Raw genomic sequence first — 10,723 nt, 5'->3', positions numbered from 1 at the left:
TACCTCGTGAAGCCTACTGTGCAATATTGTACAAATACGTCCATTTAGATCAACCATGTGGCGTCAGTTATTTCATTCGTATATATAATGCAGCACCAAAATATATCTAGATGTCAAAAGATAAAGTGTTTTTAAAATAGAAATTATTTTCTCCTTTATTTTTTATTTTATTATCCAATCATCACAGCTCGTGGAAATCGTCTTGTTTCTCCTCATCCTGTTCATCTTCATCCTGAGCTACGGTGTAGCTAGTCAAGCTCTTCTTCAGAGAAATCGTGAACCCTTTCTGGGAATATTTAGGGAAGTCTTCTATTTACCCTACTGGCAACTGTACGGAGAACTGAACCTGGATAGGATTGAAGGTATAGAAGTTTTTTTTTTTTTTTACCGAAACCATAATCTATATAAGTTGTAGAACGCGTTGCTGTTTGCATTAAAGACCCTAGATTGCCCCTGAAGATAGAGTGTACTTCGGTAACATTATATAAACAAGCTAGGATATCTGTTTGGTCTTTGTTATGGAATATTCTAGACTGTCTTTAAAGTATAACTATTTGTTTCTTTTTTCATGACATCATTTGACTAGTCTCCAAGTTACAGTTGTTTGTCATATTTTTTGAAGCGGATAGATACACTATTCTTTGTTCACAGTCTAGGTGAATTACAAGAAACAACTGTGTTATGCCTAAAATAATTTTGAAAAGCATTATCGCCTCAGATGAAATACAAACCTGGAGATACTACTTTCTCAGTGAACGATCGTGATAGGAAATTTTAAAACTGTTTTAATTAATTAATTAATGTATTAATTAATAAAATAACCTCAACGACTGTGAAAAGAAGTTTTCAGTAATTAGTTTTATATGAAATAGTTCGGACATAACTGAGACTACCATGTCTCTCTACTACTTTATTGTTTTACTTTTAAACAAAAATGAATAATCGATTTACTGAAAAGTAACCAATTTAACGAAATACTTTCTGAGGCTTGTTAGCAAAACTGATAACTGCTGTTTGTGCTGCTAAGATACTTGTATTATAGCCGAAACAGTACCAGTTACCACCGTATTTACTTCGAAGATTTCTACTGCGACTGCTCACATGAGAATAGCGATTGTAGCGACAGTCCTCACGCTTGGTTGGTTCCCGTTATGTTTGGCGTTTACATGTTGTTAGGTAACGTACTACTTGCCAACCTTCTTATCGTAAGATGTTTCGTCAAACAGTGACTTACAGAGATGGGCAGAACAGATTAGAACAGCTATTTCATTTAAATATAACTTAGTTCCTAACGTCTTACTTGGAAACAAATAATAATTTGGTTGGCTTCAGTTTTATTCGAAATATATGTTAGTACTAACCGTAGTATAATATCAATTGTACTAACTGTACGGTAGCTTTCGCCCCCCCCCCCTACCACTTTAATCGAATGATTGATAATATACTTTAAGGTCTTCTTTGACATTCATCAGAAGCGTAACAAATAAAATAATAATATATTGTGTGTTATAATTTTATTTAAAACACGTTAGAAATCCTCAAAATGACACCAGAATGGAACCTAAAACAGTTAAGATGGCAAACATTCCAACGCCTGTAACCAATATCCAATCCCTTATCTTCATAGAAGTTTGGGATAGGGTATTGGTTACAGGCGTAAAGGCGGAGGCCAATTGAAAGCAACAACGCCATCGAACGTTCCATTTTGTGTATTTTCCACTATACCTTTCCTAGACTTAAGAAGAGATGTAACGATTTTATGAGTAATTTTGATTGGTCAGAATGTCCCCTTATGATGACGTAGAGGCTCTCTGGAAGAAACAAGTCAAAACTTGTTTAGTGCACCAGTTGAAAAATATCATTAAACGGGTCGTTTTTTTTGTTTTCTGTTTTCGAATTCATTAAAGCAGTGGTTCCCAACCTTTTTAATGCCCCGCACCCCTAAAAAATTTTAACATGTTTTCGCACCCCTCACAGTAATTATTTATTTAAGAATAAAGGTGAATGTTGCCAAAACAAATGTTATTTCGCACCCCTAGTTGGAAACCACTGCATTAAAGAAATGTTCCTACGGCCAAGTTTTAAATGGAAAAATTCCAGTGACATTTTGAAAAAATATAAGCGAAATATAATTCACTCATAAAACTCCAAATTCAGCTGATGAACTACTAAGTATTAAATGCTTGGATGATATTTTAGAACAAAAATCGTGACATCCCTCTTGACGTAAGCGTACAGATGTCTAAACAACATTTTGTAATTTACAAGGTCAGAAATTAATTAACAATTGAAAGCTCTACAGGTAAATCTATGTAAGTTTCTGAAACACTTCCAGAAAAATCTCAGGGTGGCTAATAAACTACGGCTGCTCAAAGAAACTGTTTTTGACTTCAATTTAAAAGTAAATTCATTTGTTATTATGCAAAAAATTACACAAAGGATTATCTGGTCACTACGGGTGTCGAAACCCGGTTCCTTGCAATACAATCCACAGATGGGGGTTAAATTTCTTTAAACTTGAATGATGTGACAAGTATGTGAATATTATTCATAGAATAGAAATATACACAGACTGAGATTATTCAAAATGGTAAAATTAAAGACATCTAGCAAAGGGCAATCAGGAGCAGCCAACTCATCCGTTAAATCAAGGTTATGAGTACGAAAAAGAACTCTCCAACCCATAAACTTGTTTTTATGAAGTTGGAAATATCTTCTGATGTTGTTAATAAGATAACAACTTAACATATGAAGATGACAGGCTCACAGGTTCACAAAGTTTTCAAACATATTTCAAAATCACTGATTGTTTGAATGAGAAAAATGACCAAGGAAAAGGAAATCACAAAATTTCAGTTAAACCACATAAGCCTTTGTATGTAGCTTTAACGGACTTAAGCCAGGCATGGTCAGCTGTTTAGGGGCTTGACTCGAAATCTGTGGGTCAAGGGTTCGAACCTTCGTCACATCAAACATACTCGTCATTTCAGCCGGTGGGGAGTTCTAATGTTACGGTCAATCCCACTATACATTGCCTTCCCTCCAGTTGTTACATTGCTAAATTAGGGATGGCTAACGTAGATAGCCCTCCTGTAGCTTTATGCAAATATTCAAAACAAACAAGCAATCAACAGACATTTATCTCTTTGGTCTGCTTAAATCTAGCATTGACTGGCAATTGTAGGCTTAAGACAGGTAGTTTATAACTGAGTTGAAAAATGCCACAACGTGGATTTTGTTCGAAGAAGCAAACAGGTGGAGAATAATCGTCAGAGAGAGCAATCCATTCATTGTTACAGAATGTAGAACCTAATCATCCATTCATCAATCCATTCATTGTTACAGAATGTAGAACTTAATCATCCATTCATCAATCCATTCATTGTTACAGAATGTAGAACCTAATCATCCATTCATCAATCCATTCATTGTTACAGAATGTAGAACCTAATCATTCATTCATCAATCCATTCATTGTTAAGGAATGTAGAACGTAATCATCGTATACAGTAAAGAAAATATTCCTCATACCACTGTAAGCTACTTTTCTTTCCAGTTTCATGTTGTATCATACTTTTTTTTATATTAAGATTTGATTTCATGGCTAAATGTGATTTACATGTTAAAGTTTTAATACAAACTGTAACATTAATTGGAATTTTATTTCATTTCTGTCAAGAACATTCTGTGACGTATCACAGAAACCGGAATCTTGCCCTGACGATATTACAGACAGTAAAACAGTTAAAGAGATTTGTTTGTTTTTGGGATTTCGCACAAAACTACACGAGAGCTATCTGCGCTAGCTGTCCCTAATTTAGTAGTGTAAAACTAGAGGGAAGGCAGCTACTCATAACCTTCCCCCGACAACTCTTTGGCTACTCTTTTACCAACGAATAGTTGGATTGACTATCACATAATAACGCCCCCATGGCTGAAAGGGCGAGCATGTTTGATCTGATGAGGATTCGAACTCGCGACCGTCAAATTACGAGTCTATTGCCTTAACCATCTGGCCATGCCGAGCTTAGTTCTACTAAAGCTTCTGCGCTAGCCGTCCATAATTTAGCAGCGTAAGACTAGAGGGAAAGCAACTATTCATCACCACCCACCGCCAACTCTTGGGCTACGCTTTTACCAACGAATAGTGGGATTGACCGTTACATTATAACGCCCCCACGGCTGAAAGGCGAGCATGTTTGGCGCGACGGGGATTCGAACCCGCGACCCTCAGATTACAAGTCACATGCCTTAACACGCTTGGCCATGCCCGGCCGCAAGGGGTTGAAAGACGTTTGTAAGTTAAATAACTGAATATAAATCTACGTAAATTCAGTTTTCAAAGTATATTGTCATGTACATCAACGTAAAAAAAAAAAAAAAACACAGTCAGCCTGTGAGTAAACCTACTCATATTTCACGATATATATATATATATTAGAAAAAACACCTTGATACATTTGGAAGGTATTGTCATGTTTCAAAGTGAACGATTCTGTTTCATTTAAGTATTTTTAATTACATTATATATATATCATGCTTTGTTTACACAGCTATAAATTCAATTACTCAGTATTACAGTGATGATTAGGTATTAACATTCGTTATAAACAGAGAAATAACGGTGACGATTCGGTATTAACATTGGTTATAAACAGAGAAAGAAGTTAGTTTTGAGCTCTTTTGCTCTGTCAGTGGATAAAGGGATTTTTCAACCAACTAGAGGATTCAGAGCAGCTCAGATTTAACCAAAGATATGTACAAATGACATGTTTTAATCAAATAAGGTTTTAGACTATTTCAAGTTAATGTCTATAGGGTGAAGCTCATTGTTGTTTCTGATACTAAGAAGTTAATTTAGTCGATAGTGTTGTACTTTGCTAATTTGAGAAACATTTGTTTTGTCATAAGCACGGTTCATCCACATTTTAAACTGTGTTAATTTGACAAACATATGTATTATCATAAGCACAATTCATTCACATTTTAAACCGTGCTTATTTGAGGAACAATTATATTGTCATAAGCAAGATTTATCCATATATGTAAACCGTGTTAAGTTGAGAAACATTTGTATGTTCATAAGCACAGTTTGTCCACATTTGTAAACCGTCCTAATTTGAAAAACTGTTTCTTAAGTGTCAAGAAAAAAGAAGTAAGTCAAAATACACAAGTGAAATAAAACATATTTATGATTATATATTTGTTAACGTTTAAATTACATTGTATGTGTTTTCTCGGTCAGAAGAGATCGATTTAAACTGCCACATAAGACGTTGCGCGACCTGTACGAATGCGACGCTGCTTTCTGATGCGACAAGCAAGTTTGGCTTTTAAAAATATTTCCAGCTGTATCTGTTTTAAGCAAAAGATGCGTTACATTGAGCATATAATTATATTTGAGGGTAGGTTGGTAGAAATTGTGATGAGTAACAAAATTAAATCACGTATATTCTGCACCTCACGATTTTGTCCAATCGGAACCCTTGACTACAACACTAATAACCCGTATGTATTACACGCAACACATTTCAGTTTTGAAAACGTCAAAGTCAAAAAGTGCTTCTCCAGATCGGCAGGCCAACCAACCAAAAGCAGTAAGACAGTTCAAAGAGAAGATCCTGAAATTCATAATAAAATTCACTGCCCTTTACCATTACAACTACTAATGTTCAGTGATACAGTTGACCAAGTAGGAATATGTTTTTGAAATGTTTTTCACGTTTCAATCTATAAGGATTTATCAAGCAGAACGTTTTAACATAATTTAAAATTTCCAAAAGTTAAAGTGCTAATTAAGTAACACTTGTTTTGTTTGTTTGTTTTTTTCAATTTCGCGCAAAGCTACTCGAGGGCTATCTGTGCTAGCCGTCCCTAATTTAGTAGTGTAAGACTAGAGGGAAGGCAGCTAGTCATCACCACCCACCGCCAATTCTTGAGTCACTCTTTTGCGAACAAATAGTGGGATCGATCGTAACATTATAACACCCCTTCGGCTGAAATGGCGAGCATATTTGGCGCAACGGGGATTCGAACCCGCGACCCTCAGATTAGGAGTCGAACGACTTAACCTACCTGGCCATGCCGGGCCGCATTTGAATATAATTTAAAATATACAAAAGTTAAAGTGCCAATTAAGTAACATTTAAAGGAGATCACTGAACATACATAAAGAAACGTGGTTTTTGTGAAATAAATCATTATTATAATAATTTATTCATTTTTCATACGTAAGTCGTTACTACATTAATATTAATTTTTAGAAAACATACTCATAAAACATTTATTTAAATATAGTTTTGATTAGAAAAATTATCATTTTCCGTCATATAATGGCCATTCAACTTGTATCTTTATGAGGACGTAAGCCAATCTCTTGACAGGCTTGAAGAAACAAATCTCAGACAAAACACCATCCTGTGTCTTGAAGCAACTATCGATAAGGCCCGGCATAGCCAGGCGGTTAGGACGCTTAACTCGTAATATAAGGGTCACGAAGTTCGAATCCCCATTACACCAAATATGCTCGCTCTTTCAACAGTGGGGGTGTTATAATGTCACGTCAATCACACTATTCTTTTGTAAAAGAGTATCTCAAAAGTTGGTGATGATAACTGGCACAAATAGCCCTCATGTAGCTTTGCGCGAAATTCAAAATAAACACATTCTTCTACTTGAAATCGCAGGGCAAGCTTATAGTTTGGATGGTAAGATCATTTATAAATTCGTATGGTTGAGCTGTGACCTCAGTTTATTCATAAACAGAATGAACTCTTTATTAACCTCAGTTACGACTTTTTTGATATGAATGAACAATAAGGCCACACTTACCTAAAGTGACAACTCATTTAAATTAATGCGTGATTAATGCCTCCTTACTTCTGTCTATTAATAGTTACATAATTTGTATCTCTTTCGGATGAGTTCTTTGCTGTTGAAAGGTTTCCACTTTAATCTGTACTTCGACGTTTGCTTTGGGTATGTCTTCTACTGTTAACACTTGTTTCCATAGTTACGCATTTTTTGTGTTGATCCTTTGCCATTAGATGCTCTCATATTCTGATGATTAAAGCACTCGACTCCCAATTTGTATGTCGCGGAATTGAAACCTATCACCGAACACACTCACCCTTTTGGCTGGGTGATGTTGATAATTGATCTTGATCAGGTGTTTTTCATCTTCTCTGGAATAGATAACACTCGAGTAGCTTTGTACAAAATTCAACAAGCAAATGAACCTCAGTGTATTTCCTATATGATTTATAATTATGCATCCACTTTGAGTGAGTTATCTATGTCTTTGGCACTGTTAAATAGATAACAGCACATAGTCAAAAGTTACATTGAAATCATTTTTATTTGTTTATCTATGTTTACTAAATTAAGACATAAGAGGTTTATGTCCACCATTTTGTAATCAGCTGTAAACATTTTCTTGTACTGCCTTTACGTACAGCTATGACTACCTTCTGCCACCATCAGGGTCGAATTGTGGAGTGCGTAACGTGTGCCAACGCACAGGGTGTCCACCCCCAGTGAATGTTAAAATCGACATTGCAACGAGCAATTTTAGTCAATTTTGAAGGGGCAGGGTCGCCGAATACAAAGTTCGCCCAGGTCACATTTTTTCGTAAAACGGACTCTGGTCACAATCATCATGACCTCTGCCCCTTACATCTTGCGTTTTGCCAGTTATTTTTGCCAGCTTTATAATTTACAGATCTACTGCTGGCCCGGCATAGCCAACGTGTTAAGGCGTGCATCTCGTAATCTGAGGGTCGCGGGTTCGCATCCCCTTCGGGCCAAACATGCTCGCCCTTTCAGCCGTGGGGGCGTTATAATGTTACGGTCAATCCCACTATTCGTTGGTAAAAGAGTAGCTCAAAAGTTGGCGGTGGGTGGTGATGACTAGCTGCCTTCCCTCTAGTCTTACACTGCTAAATTAGGGACGGCTAGCACAGATAGCCCTCCAGTAGCTTTGAGCGAAATTCAAACAAACAAACAGACCTACTGCTAAAACACTTTGGATCTTGCCAGTCCAATTCTTCAACAAAGGATTACCGTAGTGAAGTATGACCAGGCTATTGGCGTTTTAAATCATGAACAGCAGTTATGTATCAGGTAATGGATTCGGTAACTTAAATCCCAAAGGCAGTTCAAACTTTTTCATACGCTCATTACCCTTCTTGTTTGAAGTAGGTAAAAGAAAGTCAAGTGCATAGCATATCTAAATATCTACATTGGCATAGAGTTCGGTGACTGAATATTGAAAACGAAAACGTTCTTACCCCTAGTGATCGTCTTTAGAAACTTAGTTGAAGACCATTTAAAATTTATATATTTTATTCCACAGAATTGACGACCTACAAAAGTCAGTTAACGAAACCAAAAACGCCATTCTACTTGGTATAGTGCATCCGTCCATTTCTTCCGAGACTGAGACTGAGGCGCCACCTGACGACGAAACATCAACAACTGATCAAACAAAGACGTGTACAACTCGGTGAAAACTCGTCCGTCAAACTCTTAGAATGGGAGGTTTTAACAAAAATTTCAACTTCCTTGCGGACTTTAGAACGAATACGGCCAAGATAGATGAGAGGCTTTCAGTTTTTGGAGAAGTTGAGAACAGGTTGTCGACTCTGGAACATTCAGTCGGAAACGTAATTCATCATATGAAAATTATGACCGTGAAATTAGATGATATTGAAAAATCTCTAACAAAAACACATTGAAATTAGAATAAGTAAAAACTGGTTTGTTGAAATATAAATTAATGTCCTCAGTATGATTTTTTTCAGAATACGAATTCTCTACTATCAGCTTGATATGTTGATTGTCAAATTACAAACGAAAATTAATAAAAAAAGTGAATCAAAATAGTCAGCAAAGCTCATTACGAAAATTAATCTAGATTGAGAATCGTAGCCCGGCATGGCCAGGTGGATAAGGCACTCGACTCCTAATCTGAGGGTCGCGGGTTCGAATCCCTGTCACACCAAACATGCTCACCCTTTCAGCCATGGTAGCATTATAATGTGTTTGTCAATCCCACTATTTGTTGGTAAAAGAGTAGCCCAAGGGTTTGCGGTGGGTGGCGATGACTAGCTGTCTTCCTTCTAGTTTTACACTGCTAAATTATGGACAGCTAGCGCAGATAGCCCTCATGTAGCTTTGCGCGAAATTCAAAACAAACAAACCATTCAGAATCCAACTAGTTGTTATACAGTTTTTTCGAAGTGCTAAATTCATTTGCAAAATTATTTATTATCAGTCAATTATTATAAAGAATTATGTGGATATAATAAGTACGGACTTCTCAGTTGAACGTTAATTAGCTACTCTTTTACCAACGAATAGTGGGATTGGTTGTAACATTATAACGCCCCATGGCTGAAAGGGCGGGCATGTATGGTGCGATCGGGATTCGAACCCGCGACCCTCGGATTAGGAGTCAAACGCCTTAACACGCCAGGCCCAGGACCATAATTAAACTTAAAACTGTTTTCAAAATATGTAGTGGGAAGATAAATATGCTTAGATTACTCAGAAAATCCAAGGTGCAAGACCTTAGAAAATATTACCTTTATTAGACTATTCTAAGTACTGTTGGACTGTTGACATTAGAATAAGAGATTCTAGTATTATTAATTTGAGCATGCGCTCTGAGTAAATTAATTGACATGGTTTTCATTGTTACGAGAAACTAAGGGTTGCGCACAAATGCTGCTTTATTTATTGTATAATCACTTAACTTCGAACTAGAATTTACTTGTCCAACTTTAATGGTTTCTCCTCCATTGTTCATTAAAATTGGAAATTGGCCCCTCTTAGATTGCTGTTTCCTCCACTGGTGTGTCAGTGTGAATATATGGATAATGTTGGTAGGTTTATTTGTTTGAAGTTAAGCACAAAACTACACAATGGGCTATCTGTGCTCTGCCCACCACGTGTATCGAAACCCGGTGTTTAGCGATATAAATCCGGAAACATAATGATGTGCTACTGGGGGGCATGTTAGTATGTAAAAAGTGTAATACAGATATATATGTATGAACTTGTTAGTGTGTTTGTGATATAAATATTTAAAGTTAGATGAATTGGTGCGTGTCAGTGATTGGTATCAACGAAATGATTTTTTGACGTGAGGTTAAGTTTTCGTGAGTAAGTCAGTTATGTTCTAATACAAATTACTGTTGCCTACGCTACAGAGTAAACAAATGAAAATACTCACTAGATGGCGCACTTTCTATCTGTTCAGTGGCTAGCGAGTAATACACCACTATATTGTTTTGCTCTATATTAAGAACTGTCAGTGCTCAGGATACCATGTCTCCTTCTTAAGGTACTGTAAAACATGTTATTTTAATCTCTACAGTACGATAAACTAAAAATCCCTTTTTACAATAACAATTATAATGTATTAAATATGGTTGTTGAACTGTAGTTCTGTTAATCCTTTAAAATAAATATTTAATATAATATTTTGTCATTTTTACAATTAGTCATATTAAAAATACAAATATCTCATTTTATCGAACTGCTACCAAGTAACATTGAAAGATCCCGAACCTGGAATATTTAGTTTTAATGGCAATATTTTATATATTTATTTCTCTTCAAAATGCAAAACATATCATTATAGAAGTTTAAAAAATATTCAGGGAAGTCAATCGATTTTTAAAAAGTGGTGTCCTATTTTAAAAGAGTACCTCCAAATTTA

At 36.0% G+C, this 10,723-nt stretch overlaps 1 protein-coding gene across 1 annotated transcript in view; it reads left to right on the top strand.

Moving 5' to 3' along the window:
* Nucleotides 1-10,307: 10,307 nt before the first annotated feature.
* The window catches only part of LOC143255944 (transient receptor potential cation channel subfamily M member 3-like), a 56,030-nt gene continuing 55,614 nt past the window's right edge, over nt 10,308-10,723 (top strand). The window contains exon 1 of the mRNA XM_076512405.1: nt 10,308-10,345. The gene's annotated coding sequence lies outside the window, so the exon portion shown is untranslated. The remainder of the gene's footprint in view (nt 10,346-10,723) is intronic.

This window comes from Tachypleus tridentatus, chromosome 7, assembly GCF_004210375.1.
Source record: "Tachypleus tridentatus isolate NWPU-2018 chromosome 7, ASM421037v1, whole genome shotgun sequence".
Classification (NCBI taxonomy): domain Eukaryota; kingdom Metazoa; phylum Arthropoda; class Merostomata; order Xiphosura; family Limulidae; genus Tachypleus; species Tachypleus tridentatus.
Note: the sequence above shows the minus strand (reverse complement) of the source record. Positions and strands in the feature narration are given on the sequence as shown.